We start from the raw sequence: 22,215 nt of genomic DNA, 5'->3' as shown, positions 1-22,215 counted from the left end.
TCATCAAAGGGAGCTGAAGCTAGGCGTAAAAATATATTAGAGAAAAAAGTAGCCTATCCCTTAACCAGAAAGAGGCACCGGAAATACCCCCACGCACCTGTGTAAAAGGAATAATAGAAAAAGAAACCCCGGAAAATATGAATTTGTATGAATACAGACACGCAATTTGGGGAGTAAAATTGTATAAAATACCAGCCTTCACAGACAGTACTTCCTACTTTGCGAAGCGAACTGTCTGCTGTCTTGACCAGAATATCCCTTCGGAGGGATAAGGAACTGTCATGTAATATTTGATTGTATGTTATGAAAAGGACAAAGGTGGGAACGCCTGAACGCGCCCAATACGACGCAGTTTATTTTAGTATTTTTTTGGAAACTGACAGGCACTATTTTGTATGGCGGATTGGTACTTGTTTACAGGACGTCACAGTGCGGCATAAAAACGCAAACCAACCAGCAGGGGAGGGAAGGAGCAAGTTGATTCCAAATTACATGAAAATACAATTTAAACAAGAAATACACAACCGGTCTATTTTCTTCAGCAGAATCACCACTGGGTCCTGTATTCTGCATTTTTGACGTCCAAATGCATGAAACTTTGCTGGCTTGCGCGTCAAAGGTAGGTTACTGTAAAAAAAAAAAATACAAAAATAAAATAAATAAATAAAAAATCAGTTTTCATCGTTTCAACTTAACAATTAATAATAAAGTTTTTGTTTTGAAAGAGTTTCGGTATGCAATAGGCGAGGCCTCTGCTTTTAGTTTATGGAAAGTGATCGTGCAAGTGTCATGTTGTAAAATGTCAGGAAGGGTGTCGCATTAGGATGCCAAGGAGTAGAGCTGGTATTGAGTGACTCGTGAAGGGGGTGCTTAGTTTTGTCAAGAATTCAAGCATGCATTTGGAAACTTCGTGCATGCATTGAGCTCAGTCGCTTAGGCCGGGTCTTGTGCGGATTCAAAGCCTAAGGTACGCACCGGTGTTAGTGAGTGCCTACCTAGGCAGCTAATTCAATTGTCAACAAAATGACAGGGACAGGGCATGTTTGATTTGCGAAGTGTCTGTAATTTAATGAAGCGATTAATTTAATGGAGCAACCCGATGCTCATTAATTATTATTGTTATGTTTCTGCTGGTAACTGTACTAGGACTGCTATTGAAAGACCGGGTTTGCCGATTAGAAAACAAAACCCAAATTTGAAAGGTTGCTCATTTCTGATTTCTGACATCTGTGTCATAAATGTAGGCATTTTGACACACGAACTAAGCTTTTTTTGTATTTATTTTGTTGTTATGTGTTGCTTTTACATATAGCGTGTGTGTGAAATTACAAACCAGGTAGTTTTGCTTATTATTATTATTATTATTATTATTATTATTTTTACAATTTCTAAGTACTGCGTAAGTTTTTTTTTTTGTTTGTTTCCCCCTCCAACTCGAATACTTCGTGGAGGAATGTCTCCTAAACAGCATCTGCTGAAAAATCACCGCGGTTTTGTGACTAGCAACATATATGTTTTTTTATAGTCGTTTTTATATAAACGCACAAGGACGCTGTGTATTTTCAGTTTTCTAATGTTGAGTTTTAATAAAATGAACCATTCCCTTTTTAATATTAGTTTTTGTTTGTTCTGTCTTTGTAGTTCAGGTAAGCCTTGTCATTATTCCAACTGCACAGCAGTTAAGCCATTACAGGTTTTACTGCATTTATTTTGTACTGTGAGCATAGCTAGACACACTTGTGCTTTCACATGACTTCAAGGTCATTGTAAAACACGGAGTGGACAACTGCTGTGCATTGGGAGTCTTATTGCCATCCTTGCTTTTACACGTTTCCATGGAGCGTTTCAGGTGGGTGAGCAGGAATCTAAGTGAATTGGATTTTGACTATAATTAGAAGTTTACATTAACTGGTATTTAAACCAGAGAATGCATTTTATGGCTTGAAGCTCAAATTAACCCTGCAAGCAGACCTGGGATTTCAGAAATACCCTCAATAATTATTATTATTTAAATGATGTGGAGTGGGATGTTAAGTACATTGTTCCTCCCTTATATTTGCATATACAGCTAATGTTAGTAAACATACAGACTCGGGTTCGACTGATTCATAATGGGATAAGTGCAATCAGTTCTGAGTTTGAACTCCTGGTACTGGTCTTCAGTTATATACCCAGCCCTGGATTACATGTTATGAAAGCTAGTTCAAGTTTGAAACCCTGTCTATTACTATTACAGCTTGAATTTAAAGAAGATGGTTTATAAATGTAATTTAGCAAAACCTCTAAGGTCACCAGTCAATTGGCTAGTCTTCCAGGAACCTGACGAGTGTTGTCTGGCCGAATGGAATCCTTTTGTTTGTATATTTTCTAAAATGCGAATGTTCTTCTGCAAACGTTGATATGTGTTTGTGTTTTAGCTTCCCCAGAACATGTGACAGCGCTTGTATTTTTTTTGGATGTTACTCTACAGATTCAGCATCCGGTTATCTGTTAGTTTAGGCTTTAAGAATGTTTTGCATATGTTATTTTAGTTTCTAAATGTGAGAATGATGTGAATAAATGATGATCACAGTACCATAGGAGGTTGTCCCTCCACATTCTCAGTGCAGTCCAGCTGCCTCTAGAGTTGAACAAAATGATCCAAACATTTTTTTCCCTGTAACTGTACATACAAACACTGATTATTGGAGCTGATGGAAGACTTTGGTGCACTTTAGAGTCAAGGATGCATATGGAGCCCTTTAGCCTCGATCATACTTTAATTTAAAAGATCCCAAATTGATCCTCCAAGGAGTTCATTTGTTTCATTTAAGTCATTTAGGGTGCTGTTATTAATTGGGAAATTTTGAATAGAATTTGATGATGATGATGATGATTATGTGTTTTTTAACATGTGATTGTTTTGTTTATTTTATTAATTAATTAATTTTTATTTATTTATTTGTTTTGCCTTCAAATTATAAAGCATACACTTTCATGAATTACACAATCACCTGACAGGTATTCGTACAAAGAAAAGCACCCGCACACACAAAATGACTGTACGAAAATAATACACATTTTGTTAAAACAATAAGAGTGTCATATTAACAGGGATGAGCAAAAAATCAGCTTCCCTTACAGAAACAAAGCTGCAGAACTCTACAGCGGGGCTTTTCAATGTGAGATCTGGGCCTCAATCCCAGATGGTCCCTGAAAAATTCCCAAAATTCGGCTGCTGCCTCTACCCATAACAACACACCTAAATCATTAATCACTAAATACAGAAAGCTCTGTGCCTGTCTCTCTCAACAACAACCTAGTTGCTCTGTAGTTATACAACAATGAAGCAATGAATCTAATAATGTTACTGCAGACTACTGCACATGCTGCATTTTACAATTACATGTTCGTGGCTGTTTTAGATGTGTTTTTAATGATTGTTCTAGTACAATAAAACATCTAAAGTGTTAGTACGTGTTGTATAATTTGTAGATGCACAATACTGTACATTTTTGGTCACAGCATGTTGTGGGCTACATTTTTTCAGTTTAATTATTTCAGAAAAGGAATTTAGCTACAGTAATCCTTCGCGTATCCGACTGCAGTGGGACCAGAGTAAGGGCGGATATGTAAAAAGGCAGATAAATGAATCCTGTTTTAAATACCCTTAACAGTTGCAACAATTCCTAAATTCACACAGTTTATTGTTTTGAGATTCAGCTTTTGTTCGGGAGCTCCCTTAAATCCCTTGTTTAGAAAGATACAGGGTATTAATGCTTGTGACAGAGTAGCCTGCTGCCATGTGGGTGCGTGATTTCGCTGTGGAGTGAAGTTGACACGCCCCGCAGGCGAACAGGATTTATTTACATATCAACACACTGAACAGCTCATGTGACACTGCCAGCAATGGCAGCGCACGGAGCACATACAACACAGCGTACGAAAACTTTGGTAGGATCTACAATCTCTGAACAAATCTTCTCTGTTCAATAATAAACTAACGATGCTGAAGAGGTTGATCATGGCGGATAAACGGTTAGGGCGGATATGTGACGGATTACTGTATTAAGCATTTGACTTGTACAGTTTAGGGATCGTTTTATCTTGCCATTTGTTAAAATCTACAGCATTTGATTATTTAACTCAAACCTATCGAAATTCTGTGAACTCAGTTTAAATGGCAATTTCAATTTTGAGCTTTGACTTTCTTTTTTTTTAAACCAAGGCAGTTGTGCTGTGTTTCATTACTGTTTTTCTTTAAAGGCCACCCAAGCTTTTCGCACTAAAGCCCTACTGTAGGTATTGAAAATAAAGACATGAAATGGCAAGAAGTATTTCTTTCCGGTTCCCCTTTGGTCCTGGAGTCCATTCCCAGTTGGAATCAGAAGTCCTCCGTAGACTGTCCTTAACAGAGCGTTCCACAGCTTCTATCAAAACGTGGTTACATTCTTGCATGTCCTTTGTCTATCTCTCACTAGGTTATATCTTTCATCCCTCACTCACTGTTTGTATGTGCGTAACCCATGCATCCTCTGTATAACAAAGACACTGAAGGCATGCATATGTAACAGACAGAGTAGGCCGAAAGAAAGTTTAAAAAACAAAGAAAAGAACACACTTCTGTACAGTAGAATGTGACACGGTACTAACGTACAAAAATGATTATGATCTTTGCATCCAATACACATGGAAGCACGTTTGCCATTGATGGCTTGCCATTCTGTTTTCCCTGACTCCTGTGGCTGGAAGCTGTTATTCCAATATAATGAAGTGTATTGGTATGTTTTAACGTTAATAGGCTTTACTGATTTTTAAGCGCTGCTGTATCTGAATTTCCAGGTGTACCACAACTACAAAAAATAGGCTATATAAATTGCTGCATGATAGATTAAACTGGAATAACCACCTATATTTTTTGTGCCATTCTGGAGAACAGACTTCCTGCAGATTTTCCACACCCTCTCTAATTTTCCTTTTCCTTTTTATTCACTTTGTGCAATCCTAAGGCTTGGTTGTCCAGTGGTTAAAAGAAAGGGGCTTGTTACCAGGAGGTTCCTGGTTCAATCCCAGCCACTGACTCACCGTGTGTGACCCTGAGCAAATAATAATCTAGTTGTTGTATACGCTGTTATTAAATGTATCGGCATTATTACCACGTTTGTATTTGCAAGTGGCATTTTAAAAGTCTGCTGTGTTTAGTCAGAGGCTGGTGCAATTAAAACTAGATAAACATTTTTGATAATCTTGCATGAAATCGGTTGTACTGTGGCAGGCAAAAATATTGCTTACTGCATTGATATCTTTAGGCCCTGTTTACAGAGGTTAATGATGTCTGTGAACTGTGAAGAGTTCAATAGATTGAAATACAGGCAGACTAACTATATTACTGGAACCCTGGTGGTGTAATTCAGGGGTGATTTTATTAATCTCCTTATTACCTAAATATGGTGCAGAATTCTTGAGCAAGTTCACAAGGCCGTCTAATACTGTAAGATCCAGCCCTGTTTTTGTGCATTTCAGTGGTCTAATGTAGCTGCTTTTCACATAAAAGTTAAACTGTAGCGTCTACCTTTAGCAGTTACATTAGATAAAACTGGACATTGGTCAAATGAACAGCGAGTCATTCTGTATCAAGCAACTATTACACTGAATAGCCTCATTGGCCCTAAGCAACAACCCCTCCTCCTTCCCCCGTGTGTACATTGTTGAACCAGGTTTCAACTTTAATTGAGTAACGTCACAGTTTTGGAAAGCTGATTTAAGCGATTTATTGAAAAGTGTTTAGAATTGGCTGTATAAAATTGTACAGTGACTCTCATGATTGATGTCCGACCCATCATTATTTTAAATTGATAATGGTTTAAGGAGTGTAATGCTTTTACTCTTTATTTAGCTTTGTAAGAATGATGGTATTTTAGTCCAATAGTGGATAGTGTACTGTGTGTGTTTGTGGTGGGGGTGGGGGTGGGGTGTTTATGAAAATAGTGGTTAACAGGTTGCCATATTAAGCAGGACTGAAGTCAGAGAGTTAGAATATTGGGCTATTGATACACTGCTGCATCTTGGTACCTTTGCTTGCTGTAAGTTTAGATTGCATGGTCTGATTGCAACTAGACCACTGCTATGAGTTCACAATGCAGACACCAAGCCCATGGCAACTGCATATTGCTAATTTGAAGTATAAAACACAAGCAAAGAACCAAAAGCTCTTCAACAGAATGAAAGGGGCACCAGTGATAATGCGCTAGTGCTAATAAGATGTTTGAAAGGGGATTTTAGAAACCATGGTTAGCACTTCTATGTTGGAGCTTTAATAATATGAAACGATCATGAATTAGCTATTGTACTCTGCACAAGTTACTTCATGCTCGACTTTTGTAACAGTGCCAACCCATGATAATGGTGCCAACAATTTAAGAATAAACTGTGGTAATAGATTACGATCATTTTGTGCCCACTGTAAAACATAATGTGTGCTTTTGTATGCTCAACTTTCATAGGGGTGAATACTGAATGATTCACTGTACTTTACATTGATCTAATTTGTGCATGATGGATTTACAGTTCATTAGTTGTGTGGACAAATTAGTGAACCCTACTGTATATAATTCTGGCATTGTAATGATATATTTTAGTGATCTTAATACCACCAGCACTCTATACTGACCTTTTCCCACAGCGTTTTAATAGTTGCTGCTGCTAATGGACTCAAAGATTTAATTTCAGCAGGAAAAGCATTTTTTTATTATTAAACAGGTAGGTATTAAAACAAATCAGAAACTGTTTTTAATAACTAAATATTGACCCACCTTCCCTCCCTTCTGTGTAACATACTGTAAGGCTTCAAAAGTGTACCTGGGTTTTTACCTGTAGATCCTGTGAATTTTTTATTTTATTTAGGTCTTGTGATTTTTTTCAACGGGCGCATTGGTGTTTTTGCTTCCTTTATTCATAATTTCATATGGTATATTTTAAGGCTTCTGTTTTTATTAATTACATTTTTCAGTGCTTATTTTGAGCTATTTTCGAGTTTTATTTAAATGGGTGGTTGTTTTTTTTTTTTGTTTCCAGGGCTTTTGCTTTTTATACACTGTATGGAAGTATTGTTTTCAGTTACTTTCCACAGTGCTTGGGCGTTTTTTTCTGTCAAAATATGTATAGTAGTAACTCAACTTTATTGGCTATACACAGATTTTCATTTTTGTTTTGTATCAGAGTGTTTTATCGGTTAAAACCAAAAATCAGAAGCCCTAGGTATATTGAACATGTAAAGGTTTGGTTTGTTCACCTGTCTCTGTGTTGGAATTGGAACTTTTCATTTCTAAATAGAGCTTTGCTAAATCTGAATGTTCTGTCTTGCCTTTGTCTTTTGTTTTGTTTTCATGGATCTATAACCATTTTGGAATTGTGTTGTGGTTTGGAATTAAGGTCAGTTTAGACTTTATTAATTCTGGACAGAGCGTACTGTACTGTTGACGTTGAAGTGCAGTAAGTCTGCTAAATAAAAAAAGAAACTACAAACTACAAAATATTTTTGTATTACATAGCCTTTTCTTAGTCTTCTGCACCTGCAGCCCAAGGGGGAAACCCTGTGTTACTAAAATACCAGACTGTGTGTTAGCGTGTAGCTATACTGCTATCTTATGTTTTCTAAGAAGAAGAAAAAAACAACTTTCAAAATCTGCTGTGAACTACCTGTCTATTCAAAAACACAAAACTTGTTTCAGAAATGGTTACAATCTAAGAGAAATAGAAGGAAGCATGTCTGTAAGGTGACCATGGTACTCCAGGTGTACAGCGACAGTCACACTAATTAATTGCAGTATTAAGAAGAAGTTTGCTGTTCAGGTTGATATTTCCAGGACTGGATATTGAATTGAGTAATCTACAGTGTTAGGAAATTCTGCAAGACCATTTACAAAATATAAATAGATCCAAAGTTAGACTAATGCTTAAATAACAAGTTTGAACATGAAGTATTGTTTTGTTATTTCGGTGTATGTGTCCCTTCTTATAGGAATTGGACACAGTCTACCAGTACATCACAGTACTGTGATGACAGGTACTGTATGCTTTTTTTTCTACTGCATTGATTCTGCAGGGGGTCAGGAAATTTTAGGAAAATACCCTCTTTATCCCTCTATTACTATTGCATAGCAGTTACACCCAACCCTTTTAATAGGTGCTTGATTTCGCCCCACTGTATAGGTAACAAGCTTAGATGTGTCTTATTAAACTCGTAGCAAAACTAGGAGTTCGGGATGTGCTTTTGGTACATTTTTATGAATGTGTAAATACAATGCAGGTGTTGGTGTTTAAACCATATCTACACACACTCTTTATATTACATTCTGATGTATACTGTCAGCCCTGGTTAGTATTTTACAAGCAAAGAACCCCTAAATCGGCAAATAAAGTTTTAACATCGCAAAGACTTAACTACAAAGTAAAAAAAATAAAAACACGTACACCAAAGTATATATTGAAATTACTGCTGTCACTCTATTCATATTTTTGATTGGTTAATTTAGGGGCATTAGTTGATTTAGCCGGTAAATTCATCCATGTACATTTTTAATAAAGGTAACGATCTTACAGCTGCTGACCTGCATATAATGCTAAAACATCCGTAGAATCTAAAAAAAAAAAAGAGCCCAATGGGAATTTGATCTTTTTAAAAGCATTTGTTTTATTATTTTTATCTTGGTAAATGTCTCTCTTTGTATTTCTACTACGCTATTGAGATGTACCTGTGCTGGCCCTGTGGGCATAAAGTGAATAAAATAAAATAAACATTATATTATATTCAAAGAACAAAACAAAACCTATTAATAATAATTAAAAAAAAAAAAAAAAACAGCTTACATATGTTACAGAATCTATCAATGCTCAGATTCCAATACATTGTTATATTAACTCTAATGTTCAGGGATCGTGCCACAAACAGGAAATCAATTTTCTTTTATTATTCTTTTTTTTTTAAATCGCCCCTTCTGTTGACAAATTACGTAGATATCAAGGACAAATGATTTGCATTAAAGTGTACAGGTAAATTAAAGCCTGTACATAATTCATTTACACTTACGCGTTTTCCGAATTAATACTGAAAAAAAAATAATAATAATTTAAATCGTGTTATATGTATTCACAGTCGCCATCTAGAGTGTTCTGTTTATTATGGATGTTTGCTTTTTACTGCATTCAGTAACTCCATCCACAGTAATTCTGAATGTTTTCATTTCAAATGATGAAGCATTGAACTCGTGTTTTTGTGGTACGGTAATTTTATTTGACAATTATTTACGTACCACGGTTTTCTTGTCCAGTTCCTCAAAATAATTTCAAACGTGGATTTGCCTCGTTACTTTGTTTTTAGAGGTGCAGTTTTATAAAAAAATATATTAAAAAACATCAGAAAAATCACTTTTTTCACCCCGTGTGGACTGAACCGTACAACGGCCACTACAGAGTGCATCAATGAAGCGCCAGATCGACCGAGAATAAAACCCGCCCCAGTGTCAATCTTTCTCTTGCACCAATTAGAAAAGCTACTTGGAGACAATTGCCAAACCCCTTCCTTTTTATAAAGTCCGCCCTTACTGTGGCACCACAGCAGTCGGATACGCGACGGACTGCTGTATCGGATGATATATTACTAAAATTAATACATTAAAAAAATATGTGTTTGGTGAAATTTGCCACATGACCAGTTATATGTCTAGCATATTATTCAACGTTTAACCACTTCTTTAGTGTTTAAAATTCCCATCCCTACTAGGAGTCTTATTTCCATGTCTGCATTATACTACTGTTGCATGTAGCACTACAGTGTTACCGAGATAGGAAGTTCAAAGAATGACTGCCAATTGTACTGATATAGAATTTGAATTGCTATATAGAAAATGTACAGTATAGGTGCTGCTATATCTTACTTTTGAGTGTTTAAAGAAGCAGACGATCATACTTTCAAGGGTCATGACTAATTGCTTGTAGTGGCCTGTCAGTTTGTAGGGGTGCTTGAGATAAAAGCTGTTTTGCTCTCATTAGAAACCATTTTCTTACATTATGGAAACTTCATGAAAAGAATAAGAAAGCAGGGTGCAAACCTGTAGTTCATGGTGTGCCTCCACTCTTGAGAACAATAGATTAAAAACACCTCCCTTTTTTGCCACATAACCACAAAGAAACAACATTTGAAAAGCTTACCAACACTGTGAACGTACAGCGTGCTTTTAATGTGAGCAGGAGTTCAAGATAACTGAATAAGCTGATCTTGAATACCCTTTGTAATAGAAAAAAAACACAGGGGGTTAGGCTGCAGATTAAACCGTGCACATTACTGTTCTGTCTACCATCTTGAATAAAAAGTGCTTTAGTTTGTACCAGTATTACACTACAACATGAATCAATCCAACATTTATACATGCAGTTTTTCTTGGAGCAAATTCAAGGGGGGGATCGGAAGCTAAAAGATTGGTCTCTTCCCTGATGGTGGATGACAGTTCTACACTTTTGCATGTACACTAATTGTGCATACCAGTTAGTTGCTCAGTGTTTTCTGAAGTGTTCAAGGGCTGGTTGATGCAGAGCATGAACAAGAGTGAAAGTGTCCCATCTCATTCAAACCAAGTAGGAATTTGCTTGCACCGTTTAAAAATAAATATATTTGTGTATAAAAAAACAATAGTTTCATCTTACTTTAAAAGCACGTACCTGAAATTGGAAGGTAATTTAAAACATTTTGCTTCTCCCTGTTTGTTCTGCACACTGTCAGCCCTTGTTAAAGATATAAAATGTACCAGATCTGAAGCAAGTGTAAAACTTGTCCAAATATTTAAAGTAAAAAATATAAATATTTAGCAAGAAATGACCAGTACTTGTTGCATAAGCAGCAGTTACATTATTGTTTTAAGTTATTTTATTATGGCAAACTCTAACTCAATGGACCATATTTAGAAGCAAGCACAAAGGCACAATTTCTTAGAGGAATAAGACAATTTGAATGGTATAAAACAAGAAAACTCTTGACTGGTCCTTCCTGCAACTAGGTTTATACTGTTAAATGTATGCTGTTGAAATTTGTTTTATTCATCAAAAAAAGTGTCTTTGCTTCTTAATTGTGAGAAAAAAATTACAATAAATAGATTTGCCTCTCAACGCTCGGCAGTTAGTCCTTCAGTTGGCCCCCCCACTTTTTAACAAAGTTAAGCACCTATGATTGAGACACAGAATTCTGGACTATTGCTTCTGACATTGATTAAAACACTGAATTGTTGTACTGCTTTTAGAATGAAACACTCACCTATAGGAACCAAGACTGACTCTGTGTTACTGAATAAGAAAGATTACTGGTTCAGAGCTTATCTATATTCAAAGTGAGTATAATGTATCAGAAAAACTGTATGAACCCTGTAATTACGACGTTTGATTGAGGTAAGCAGAGATTGTATATGATTTTAAGCTGAGGTTTTATAAAATGTATATTATGTGAATTAGGCATACATGGAAAAGGTTTGATCAGTAACATTTCAAAAACAATGTTTGTTAAACTAGCCTCGTGTGATTTTATCAGGTTGATCCATCTGGTAAAATGACTTTGTAAGTGAAGTAATTTGTGAATTTCTTGTTCTACAAAGTCAAAATGGCTCAGAATGCATCTGAGAGCATGTACAACCCCAGACCCCCATCCAAAAGATTGGTTTTGCCTTAGGAGATTCAGTCAAAATGATCATTGTCCACTTTCACCCATGCATGAAGATCTGTACAGTAGTCTGATGGTATAGTACAGCATTTAATCTCCAAAACGATTTTCTACAGAACATGATTTGGTTTCGTGCTGTGCTTCAGAATTTGTGATTGACGGTAAGGTCATACAGTATTAGGGATGGGAATTTTAGACGTATAAACTCCAAAGAAGTGGTTAGACGTTGAATAATATGCTAGACGTATAATTGGTGCCGTGACAAATTTCACCAAACGCACATTTTTTTATCTATTAATTTTAGTAATTTTTATCGTCATGTACAGCAGTCCGTCGCGTATCCATCTGCTGTCGAGCCACAGTAAGGGTGGACTTTATAAAAAGGAAGGGGTTTGGCAATTGCCTCCAAGTAGCTTTTCTAATTGGTGCAGCAGAAAGATTGACACTGGGGCGGGTTTTATTCTCGGTCGATCTGGCGCTTCATTGGTGCATGTTGTAGTGGGCGTGGTATGGTATTAATTCCACGGTGTAATAATATTACATTCAGAAGTTACTGTGAATGGAGTTAAAAAAAGAAAAGCAAACATCCATAATAAACAGAACGCTTCGGCTGACATTTATTTAGCCCTTCCATCTATCTGCATTTCATAGATTATGTAACATATGCAGCTGTATTATTATTATTATTATTATTATGAATGGTTTTGTTTTGTTATAATATAATATGTAGAAAAAGGTTTAGTTTATTTTATTCAAATTGTGCCCATGGGGCCAGCACAGGTAGCGCAGCACAAATACAAAGAGACATTTACTAAGACACAAATAACAATACAACTGTTTTTAAAAAGATGAATCTACCGGTTAATCAACTAATGCCATAAATGAACTCATAAAAAACTTGAATCGAGAGACAGCCCTCATTTCAATATATACTTGTGTGTGTTTTTTTTACTTTGTTAAAAAAAAAAACAGATAAGATGTTCAAACGTTATTTGCTTTATTTAGGGTTTCTTTGCTTAGAAAATATTAACCAGGTCTGTCAATATACATCATAATGTAATACAAATAGTGTGTGTTTGTAGATATGGTTTAAACGCTGACACCTGCATAGCATTTAAACGTTCATAAAAAATGTACCAAGAGCACATCCCTATACAGTGTCTACGTGTAATAAGCTTAGCCTTAGGTGTTGTCTTGCACATTTTCAATAAACCTGACATCCCATACAATTTTAATAAAATACTAAATAAACTCCTTTTTTCAAGTCACCAGTTTGTTAGGATCTACCGTACGAGACAGTTGACGTGTTCAGCAGTGGTTTAGACGGTATATTGGGAGTGTTTGGAGGACACAAAGAGATTGGGGTGTGTGGAGTGACTGATAGACAGGCATAACCTTTGTACTGTGTATGCAGAGATAACCCCTCACTCGTCTATTTAAGCAGTGGTGAGGAAGTTATTACAAGTTGTGCAATGCAATATAAAGACATGCAAGCTGTGGAGAGAGTCTTGTAAAGCGAAAGTACGTATATGTTTTCTTTAGCGAGTCAATGTTCCTCTCTGGTCTAACGTCCCCGCAGGTAGAATGCCTGCTTCACGCCCACTTTTATAAACTGTTTTTTTTTTGTTTTTTTTCCATGTATTGCACGATTCTGTGTTTTTTTTCCATGGTTAAGAAATTGAGAAAACAAGAAAATGCGTCCTGTACACTTGTTGTTTTTTTTTTTTTTTTTGTACAGTATGTACTTAATTAAAAAGCATTGCGTTTAATTTTAAAAGATTGATATAGCATCAGTCTGACACCTAGATTTAAATCTGATTCCAGGCAGTTAATATTGGAAGAAGTTTGGACACTGTCACTTTTTTTTCCCTTCTATGATGGACGAGGGATTCAGTGGCACAGAGTGTAATACCCTCAGAGTTACAGTAAGACACACTGAGCTGAAAAAAAAGCTGTTTACTCAGAATCGCCATTACTGCAATCATGGAAACCACACAAGGAAACATACTGAAACCTAAGCAAGGAACTCTGACATTTTAATGTACATAGAGCTGACCAAAATGATTCCAGTAAATGTTAATTACAATCATTTCATACTGTAGGTCTCACATTTTTCCTGTATAAAAGATGGGCACGTTATGATAAACGTTTATTGGATTATATATATATATATATATATATATATATATATATATATATATATATATATATATATATAGTTGTAGCCTAAATTTAATATAATTTACAGATAGCTTAGTGAAAAATCAGAGACTGGTTATGGTGCTCAAGTAAAACCAAAGCATCAGGGCTTCTGGGAGTTTCCTGGAAGTATGCCTTCGGTAAACAATCACTGCTTTGCTAACTTGTGCAATCTTCATGTACTGTAACCTCCTGAATGGCTTGCAGGGACACGCTACAACTGCAGCACTGGGATATCTTCAGGGAGCAAATGGTATATTTTGGGGAGGAAAAATAGGAGAATGTTAGACTGGCAGCCACATTTACATCCTTTGGATCAAACCACAGTGTTCTTTTACATCCTTTGGATCACACCACGGTGTTCTTTATTCAGTACACTGATGCCGGTTGGTGTTTTTTGGTTCACTGTAATTTGTTTTTGGTTCTTGGCTGTGTTAGTCTAATTGTTTCAATTGCAGTGAGTTATTGTGGTTTTAAGTACTGTAGATGCACACTTGCATATTGTGCATTTCGTTATTGTATAGCAATACACAATGACTTTTGCAGGGCTGTAAATTGGCAACAAAAAGGGCAAAGCCAATATGTCCTTCAGTTCAGTTCATTTGTAGAGGGTAATCGGCCACTGAAGTCAAGGCCAAAGTGGAGGATGTTGTATACTAGGATTAATCTGTAATTACTGGCCACAGAAAGAAACAACAGAGTGTGAGCAGGGAGAGGGTTAAAATCCTCCCTGCCAAAAAAGCATGTGCGTATGCACGTTAATTTAATAGTTTTTTTTTTATGGTTTAGTTGTATTTGATAATTGTTTATTAGTTAATTATCACCTACACCTGGCTATTGTAAATTAGAGCCAGGTGCAGGGTATATAAAGAAAGCAGCCAGACTGCTTGGGGCTGCTGAGTAGAAGGAGCAGAAGAGGTGTACTCTGTTTCCGAGCAGTCAACGATAAAAAGCGTGGTGTTAAACCTGTGTGGTTTGTTTGTTTTGATGACAGGTAAGTGGCTTGGCCGTCCTGCAAGCTAGTCAGGGACCTGTCTGTGTAGTCAGTGCTCCAACACGGAGTTAGGATTTTTGTGTGTTTATTTTATTTTTGTGTTTTAAAAATAGCACGTAAGCGCTTAAAAATCAATTTCGGTGTGTTGGGTCTTTAAAAGGGGCAAGGAACGACCAGGAGTGCCAGCAGTGTTACAACAGTTTAACTTAATAACTATTTATTTATTTATTTATTTATTTAGAAAATACCTTCTTTTTTTTTTTGTTGGTCAACCAGCAGCCTAGAATTAGGACATACTGAAACTCCCTGACATTGGTTTTTAGTGCTAATCCATGGGACCATTTGTGTTCAATTTTATTAGCATATATTCTACTCTGTTTAACAAACTAAATTCAGAAATCTCGTTCCCACGTGCAACATACTGAGAAATAAAAAACAAATCTTGATCACAAGATGGACAAATAATAATAAGCACTGTAATACAATGTAAAATAGTATTTTCCACCATTTTTGGTTTCGTTGTGATAGAAATTAGGACATTTAAAGAATGGGATAATGGCAATTGAAACATATTTAAGTTTGTTACAGTAAAAGTAATTTTTTAAACCTGAAAGAACCACTTTTCTAAAATACTGACCTAAAAAAATGATAGTTTTGTAATTTATTTTTGCAGATTGTGCAAGGCTTTCTACTTTTTTTTTCTGAACTCTTTTCTGAGATGGCATTATTAGGCATGGTAGAAATCTAGGTGCTTGAAAGTGTAGTGTTTGTTTTGTTGTTGTTTTTCCGCTGATGCGACTTAACCACGTAAATCACATTATCATGTTATTGTTTGGCTCCAGGTACTTCCTAATACAGACGTCTCTCGTTGCTGTAGCTGAAAGGGCACAGTGGCCATAATGGCTGTGAATAGAGAATTGCCACGTGGCCACCATAAATTCGAGCCCTGCTTTTGTTTAATGTAGTTTGAAACCCTGTGATTACTGTTCTTTTGTTTGCTTAGCATGTCTGTACTGAATCAGTCTCCACCTTCCCCAAGAACTAGATCTAGTGTTCAACAGCAAACAGACTTTTTTGAAACTCTCGGTTTTACTACTGGACAGATGAGTTTATTCAACAGCCTACTGTGTAATGTACTGTATCTGTTTTGTACAGTAATGTAGTGGTTCCTGTGTTGTGTGTTAACGTTTCATATGCCTACTGTGTGACGTTTTAAATGATGCATCATTTTAACATTAAGTCTCTGTACTTTACTGGGACCCCCAAAATTTCCACTGGGACCTTCAGTTTTTTTTTTTTTTTTTTTTTAGTTCACAGTTCTGGACCCTCTGTGGGAAAGTTTTTGGAGAGCCCTGGTCATGAACCCACATATCTGTGTAGGACCCAAACCGGAGAAGCACAAACGTACAATAGTGATGCCTCCTTCAGTTATAAAAGAACCTAAGATGTTGAGGACTAATTCACTCTCCCACACCACCTAGTAGAGTACATTGTGAAGAACGTGGGGAGCTTATAAACACCCCTTTGGCACCACTAATCGAGATGCTGACTGTTACGAAACCTCCTTGGGCAAAATTTAATGGTACCCTTCGCTTTGTCCTAGCGCTTTGAGATACTGGGTCATGCTCTTTACACAACTGTAGTCTGTGATTCTCAAATTTGAACGAGAGTATCTTGCAAGAGAAATTAATACTTGAACGGCAGTAATTTTTACAATGGTGCTTCCGCCGCACTGTCAAACTCGCAAATAGCACAGATCATTTAAGGTGCTGGATTTTAATATGTTTGGGGGTATAGAGAGAGAACACTTTGAGTTTTGTCTTAATATTTGGTACACATCTGTATGATTCTCAGTCAAGGTCCATTAACTGTTGTACAGTAAGAATGAACCCTTCTCTTAGAAAGTCTTGTACACCAGGTATTTAGTACATCTATTAATGAAGCAATACAGTCGCCATAGGTACCCCTCCCCCCTGTGTATTGGCATAATTCCCTGCTCCAGTGCATGGCGCCGGCACCATAGAGATTCTATGTATAGCAATTTGGTAGTGGATTTTAATACAACAACTTGTATTTAAGTAATCGGCATTATACAAATCAAAAGATCGAATTTAGCACATGAGTGACATTTTAATGTGTGATTCATAGTATTCACACATTGTCAAACGGTTTCAGTTAGCAGAGGAAAAAAAAAGCCGCCTAACGAACCTTGGAAGGTTTAGAACTAGGCTACCTTTTGAATTCTGCTAGCGAACAAACCTTTGAACTTTTTGAAAACAGCCCTAGTGTTTTGGTATTGAGGCCGTATGTGAGTAACCCTCTGCTGCACTGGGTTTAAAAGGGCACTCTGTTACATCAGGGAAAGGTTAAATTCAGAGGAATAAAGAAGGAAAAGATGACAAAATATTTTGTGGTGAAATTCAGGAAGCTTCAGAAAAAAGGATGACAGAATTTCCTAAATTACTCCGAGCACTTTTCTCTGTTTATTTAAAAAAAAAAAATAGCTGTTTGCAAAAAAAAAAAAAAAAGGATTTGAATACTAGTCTGTGTTTTGTTCTTCAAAAGTATGAAGAATGAAGTAGCACATAATCGCAGACAAGTTATTTGCTGTAGCTAGCTAGCCGTGACGAAGTAGGTTTGAACCTCTGCACTACAGACCTGTTTGTCTCCTTTCGACTGCAGAGACAAGCCAGGAGTGCGCCCAGCAGGACTGGTCTGGTAGGGCACCAGATAAACCTGGGTACATTTCCACTGCAGGGAAGAGGCAGGGCGGAGCATCTGTGGTACATTTTGAGGAAAAGAGCAAACACAATATCAAAGTCAAGAATGTTAATTTTATATAAATCTGTACAATAACAGAAAAAGATCTGTGAAATAAGCCCCGCCCCATTTTTTTTCTTTTTTTTTTTTTTTTTTTAATAAGCATTGGTAAGTCCTGTTTTCAGTTACACCCCCCCCAAGCAAATTATATTTTGCTTGTAGGTACAGTTGATATTACTTTGAAACTTATTGCCAGGTTCTGCTAATATATTTCTGTAATGTCTAGGTTTTACACTAAAGCCTAGTATATTGTGATAATATTAGCCTGATGTCTTTTTATACAAAAATAAAAATACTTGCATGACAGTAGCCCTTATAGTGTCATACAGAGCCAATCACTGATGGCGCCCTGTGCGAGATATAAATCCACTGGATTGGAAAAAAGGTTTATTTGCATTTAAAGAATTATATTATGTGAAGATTAGAATTAAGTTTTAGGTTACCAATAATCAATATAATTAGAATTAATAGTAGAAGATGCTGAACTGGAAAATGCTGCCATTCTCTCTATTGGGTAGGTTTTTTATGGAAGGTTCTCAGCCCAGAATAAAGAAAAGGAGACTCTCACTCTCTAAACTAGGAGGGCTATCCTCGCCTGTTCTTGAGAAATATTATTTGGCCTCAAGGCCACATTCAGTGCAATACTGGATTTTCAAAAATGTTAATACCGGATGTACCCACATGAAACCATTTGGAAAACAATCTGAATATTCACTTCTAACTGGTCCCCCCCAAAAAAGTTTAAGCATTTCAAATACAATTAAATAAAAAAAAAAAGTCTGTTTTACATACACTACATGTCTGGTTTAGGATTAGACAATGATTATTTAAAACTGGAGGATATTCCACCCACAAAATATAAAAAGCTTGATATCAACATCTTTCAAAATGACACACTATCCTTTGACACAGCACAGTCAGTCACAATAGCAAATGTCCAATCGAATAAATATGATTGCTGCATGTTAAGCCGTAAAGAAAAGACAATATTAGCCTAACGCTTGTGCCCTTTTTACATACAATATAGCATCCCAAAGTTATTTTACAATAAAACATATAACAGACATCACAGATCGCAGGAATAAGAAACAAGCAATAAAATGCATATAATTAAAAAAAGAAAGAAAATACGACATTAAATCAGACAAAATAGTGCGTCACAAATAAAAAATTAACACGACAAAATGTATGCAATAAAATAAAGAACAGAGGGCTTTATATTATAGCTTAATAAAAACAGTTGTGTTGTGTATTTGTAAACACTGATATGAAACACTGATATGATATTAAACAACTTCCACTGTGCTTTCACAATTATTTTCAGCAAATTGAGAGGTCTTGTTAGGAACGCAGGATCATGAAGGAGGCAGTGCCTGCTGTGTGCTGTTTTTCATCGAGTTGTGGGATAGTTTTTAGTTTGTCAGCTTTGGAAAGAATAAAAAAAACAGGTCAGCTTTTTTACTTGGTTTATTTTGGAAATGTCATAGCTGAATCAATAAATGTTATGTGATAATATTCTTAAGAAATTAAAATGCAATCGCCCTTTAAAAACCAGTTGCCACGTCAATTTCAGTTCCCGATGACACTTGTAAATTGCAGTAGGCTACTGAGTCAGACGCTGGTTATACTTATTTTTTCTGGTATGGGGTCGCATTTCTCAAACAGTAGTGCAAAACAACTACTTGGTGATACGCTGCAGCCATGCTGCTCAGACCCCAACGTTTGTGAACTGAAGACCTTGTTTGCTACGTGGCTTCCGGAGAATCGCATGAGCTAAAACGTGGCTACGCACAGTGGTCAGTTTTTCAGATTGATACCGAAAAGTTTAGCCCGTTATCGGCAAAAGATAGTTAGGATCGGGTGGGAAAAAATAGGGTCGGTCGGGTAACCTGAACCACGTTTTTTTTTTTTTTTGCCTTATTTCTTTCGCTGTGTTATTTTTGTTTTGAATCGTTATTGCACACATTTGTTTTACTTGTCAGCCAATCGGCACCCCCCTCAGGTCAGCGTTCTGTGCAACCGTACTGCTCACACCCCCCCTTGGTACGGCCCTGGTGTCATATTGACTAGCATATAATAATGTATTACTACTAAGTGCAGTACAAGATATAATATTGCTAAGCTCAAATAATTTGTAGTAATATTGCTGTACCAGTATAAACCACAAAATAAATCAGTATTCGTGGACAGGAAATAATATAACACTTCTGCTGGATATTTCTTGAAAGCAATCGTGACAGAATGCCAGCAACAGGGTTATTTAGGAATCATATGGTTATTTATGTAGCCCTAGAGCAGGCTTTTATTTTACATGGGATCGACAGCCCAGTAACCTTTTTTATTTTAATTTTCGAAACAGGTTCAATGACTTCCAGCTGGTTTTCTGGAGGTGTTTGCGGCTAAAGGATTTGAAGGTAAGATCGCCAATTATGAATCATTTTCACTTTAAATGAAAAGCAGAATAAGTTAATTTAACACAGGAGCTTCATTCTAAAAACCTGAATCAACTCCCATAGTATTATTTGTTTATTTAGCAGACGCCTTTATCCAAGGCGATTTACAGAGACTAGATTTAGAGACTAGACGTGTGTAATGAAATATTATAACAATCGAGGTCAGCACTGAGGCCTCGAATCGGTGTCAAGCACAAATTTCTACCGGAAGCCATAATAGTAGTTCAGTATTTCAGGTTAGATTTCGAAATGTCACATTTTTAAATTTGTCAGTTTTTTCGTGAAGTATATGGGAAACTACAAAGCGATATGTAATTCAGTATGTTAACGTAACATTATTCAGCAGGTTTCATTCGACTTTATGAAGCAAAATTAGTTAATTCTATAGGGTCATGCAAGTCTTTGGCCATACATTAGCTGTACAGTGCCCATTAACTGTACACCTAGAAATCACCTGTTCTTACTTTTAATTTGAATGGTTATTTAGTTTTGTATCATATTATTTCAACCTTGCATTAATTAATGGACATGTTTGCTGTAGTTGGAGTAAGATGAGTCAAGCAGGTAGACGGCAACAAAAGTATGTTAATAAACCAAGTGCTTTGTGTGATTGATTAAAAAGCACTTCAAGGCCTGACAGCATATTATTCAAATCTAGTTTTTTGCCTGTGTATTGAGGGCAGCAACAATGTTCTCCTAATGAGCAGTGAACAAGGAGTTGCTGGTATGGTCTGCGGAGTGGATCTTATTATAATGCAAATGATTGTGGTGTTACCCAACAACAGTTTCCTTTCAACTCTAGTTGTACTAGATGGGTATGTTCTTGCAATACATTCTGTTCTGATTCCCACTAGGCTGTAATAAGGAATGACGTTCCTGTATATGATTTATAATCTCAATTTCAGTATAAATGACTGGTTTTATTTTAGTTTTGTCTTTACTCTTTTTAGCACTGAATAACTTTACAGGAAGGTAACCCTGAAGTAATATATTTATGTACTGTCTATGACTGTGAAAGGGTAACTTAGCTGGCAAGGCTGGTTACCGGCAGACGAGAGACTCGGAGACAGAGAGCTGCAGTTAAAGCACAGAGGCGCACATTTACAAAAACACAGGGACAAATAAACGAGGTACAAGGACCAAAATAAAATGTTTAAACAAAACACAACAAATCAAACCCCTAAGCAATGCCGTCACGGTGGCTGGCTGGCTGGCTGGCTTGGTTCAGGCTGGGTATTGCCTTCACTGAACTTTCAAACTTCTCTCCCAAACAAAGCATTTTGCTTTGCTTTTATAGCACATGGCTGGGGCTTGATTGACCTTCAATTATTCAATCGAGGCCCCAGCCACATTCCCCACAAGGATTTGGCAGGGTGGTATTAACCCCATCCCTGCCAAACTTAAATTTTAAAATAATAAATCTTTATAGAAAAACCCACAGCCAAACAAAACACTATTTACAGGCAGGGCTTCCGCCCTGTCACAATGACATAACATTGGTTTACTGGTCTGCAGTTTGGAGTGGAGTTATCTTTTTTAGTTTAGGTTTATCTTTTTTTAGTTTAGGTAGACAATAACAGCCGTGTCACTTTTTTTTATTGCAGGTGATTCTCCTAATTCATCCATATCTTAATAAGCACTCAATAGTGTTGAATTTAGAACTACAAGTCAAGTTTGTCATTTGAATTCATTTTCTTTTAGTATTAATACATTTTCATATTTGTTAATACTGCATTTCAAATGACTGTTTAAAAGAAACTTGGACATAGCATTGGGCCTGTCTGGTACTATAATATACTTAGAATTTACTAGAAAAATGCCCAAAGGACCCTAAGTGCAAGAACTCTTTTTTACAAGGTAATTAAGGTCCGTTATCATATAATCTGGAGTTGGCTTTTTGGTCAATGCAGACTGGGGATATAAAGTGAACCCTGAGATGTCTCTAGTTATATAAACTAAGAGCACCTGCTTTTGTTTTAAATTATTTAGGAGCCTAGAGGTGAAATAATTTGTATTGTATCTTTAAATATATTTCTGAGACTTTTCACAATATGACAAGAACAGTC

General features: G+C 36.4%; 1 protein-coding gene across 10 annotated transcripts in view; it reads left to right on the top strand.

The window, feature by feature from the left end:
- Positions 1-368: 368 nt before the first annotated feature.
- LOC117402946 (transcriptional-regulating factor 1) overlaps positions 369-22,215 on the top strand; it is a 68,410-nt gene continuing 46,563 nt past the window's right edge. For 3 of the 10 annotated variants that reach the window (XM_034004661.3, XM_034004653.3, XM_059024568.1), the window contains exons 1-2: positions 371-619; positions 20,056-20,110. The gene's annotated coding sequence lies outside the window, so the exon portion shown is untranslated. Of the gene's footprint in view, positions 620-706; positions 968-14,772; positions 14,877-20,055; positions 20,111-22,215 lie in introns of those variants that run through there. The other 7 variants (XM_034004657.3, XM_034004658.3, XM_034004659.3 and 4 more) reach the window with 5 other exon arrangements.

The sequence above is a fragment of the Acipenser ruthenus genome, chromosome 5, assembly GCF_902713425.1.
Source record: "Acipenser ruthenus chromosome 5, fAciRut3.2 maternal haplotype, whole genome shotgun sequence".
NCBI classification, from domain to species: domain Eukaryota; kingdom Metazoa; phylum Chordata; class Actinopteri; order Acipenseriformes; family Acipenseridae; genus Acipenser; species Acipenser ruthenus.
This window is presented reverse-complemented; position numbering and strand designations above follow the sequence as displayed.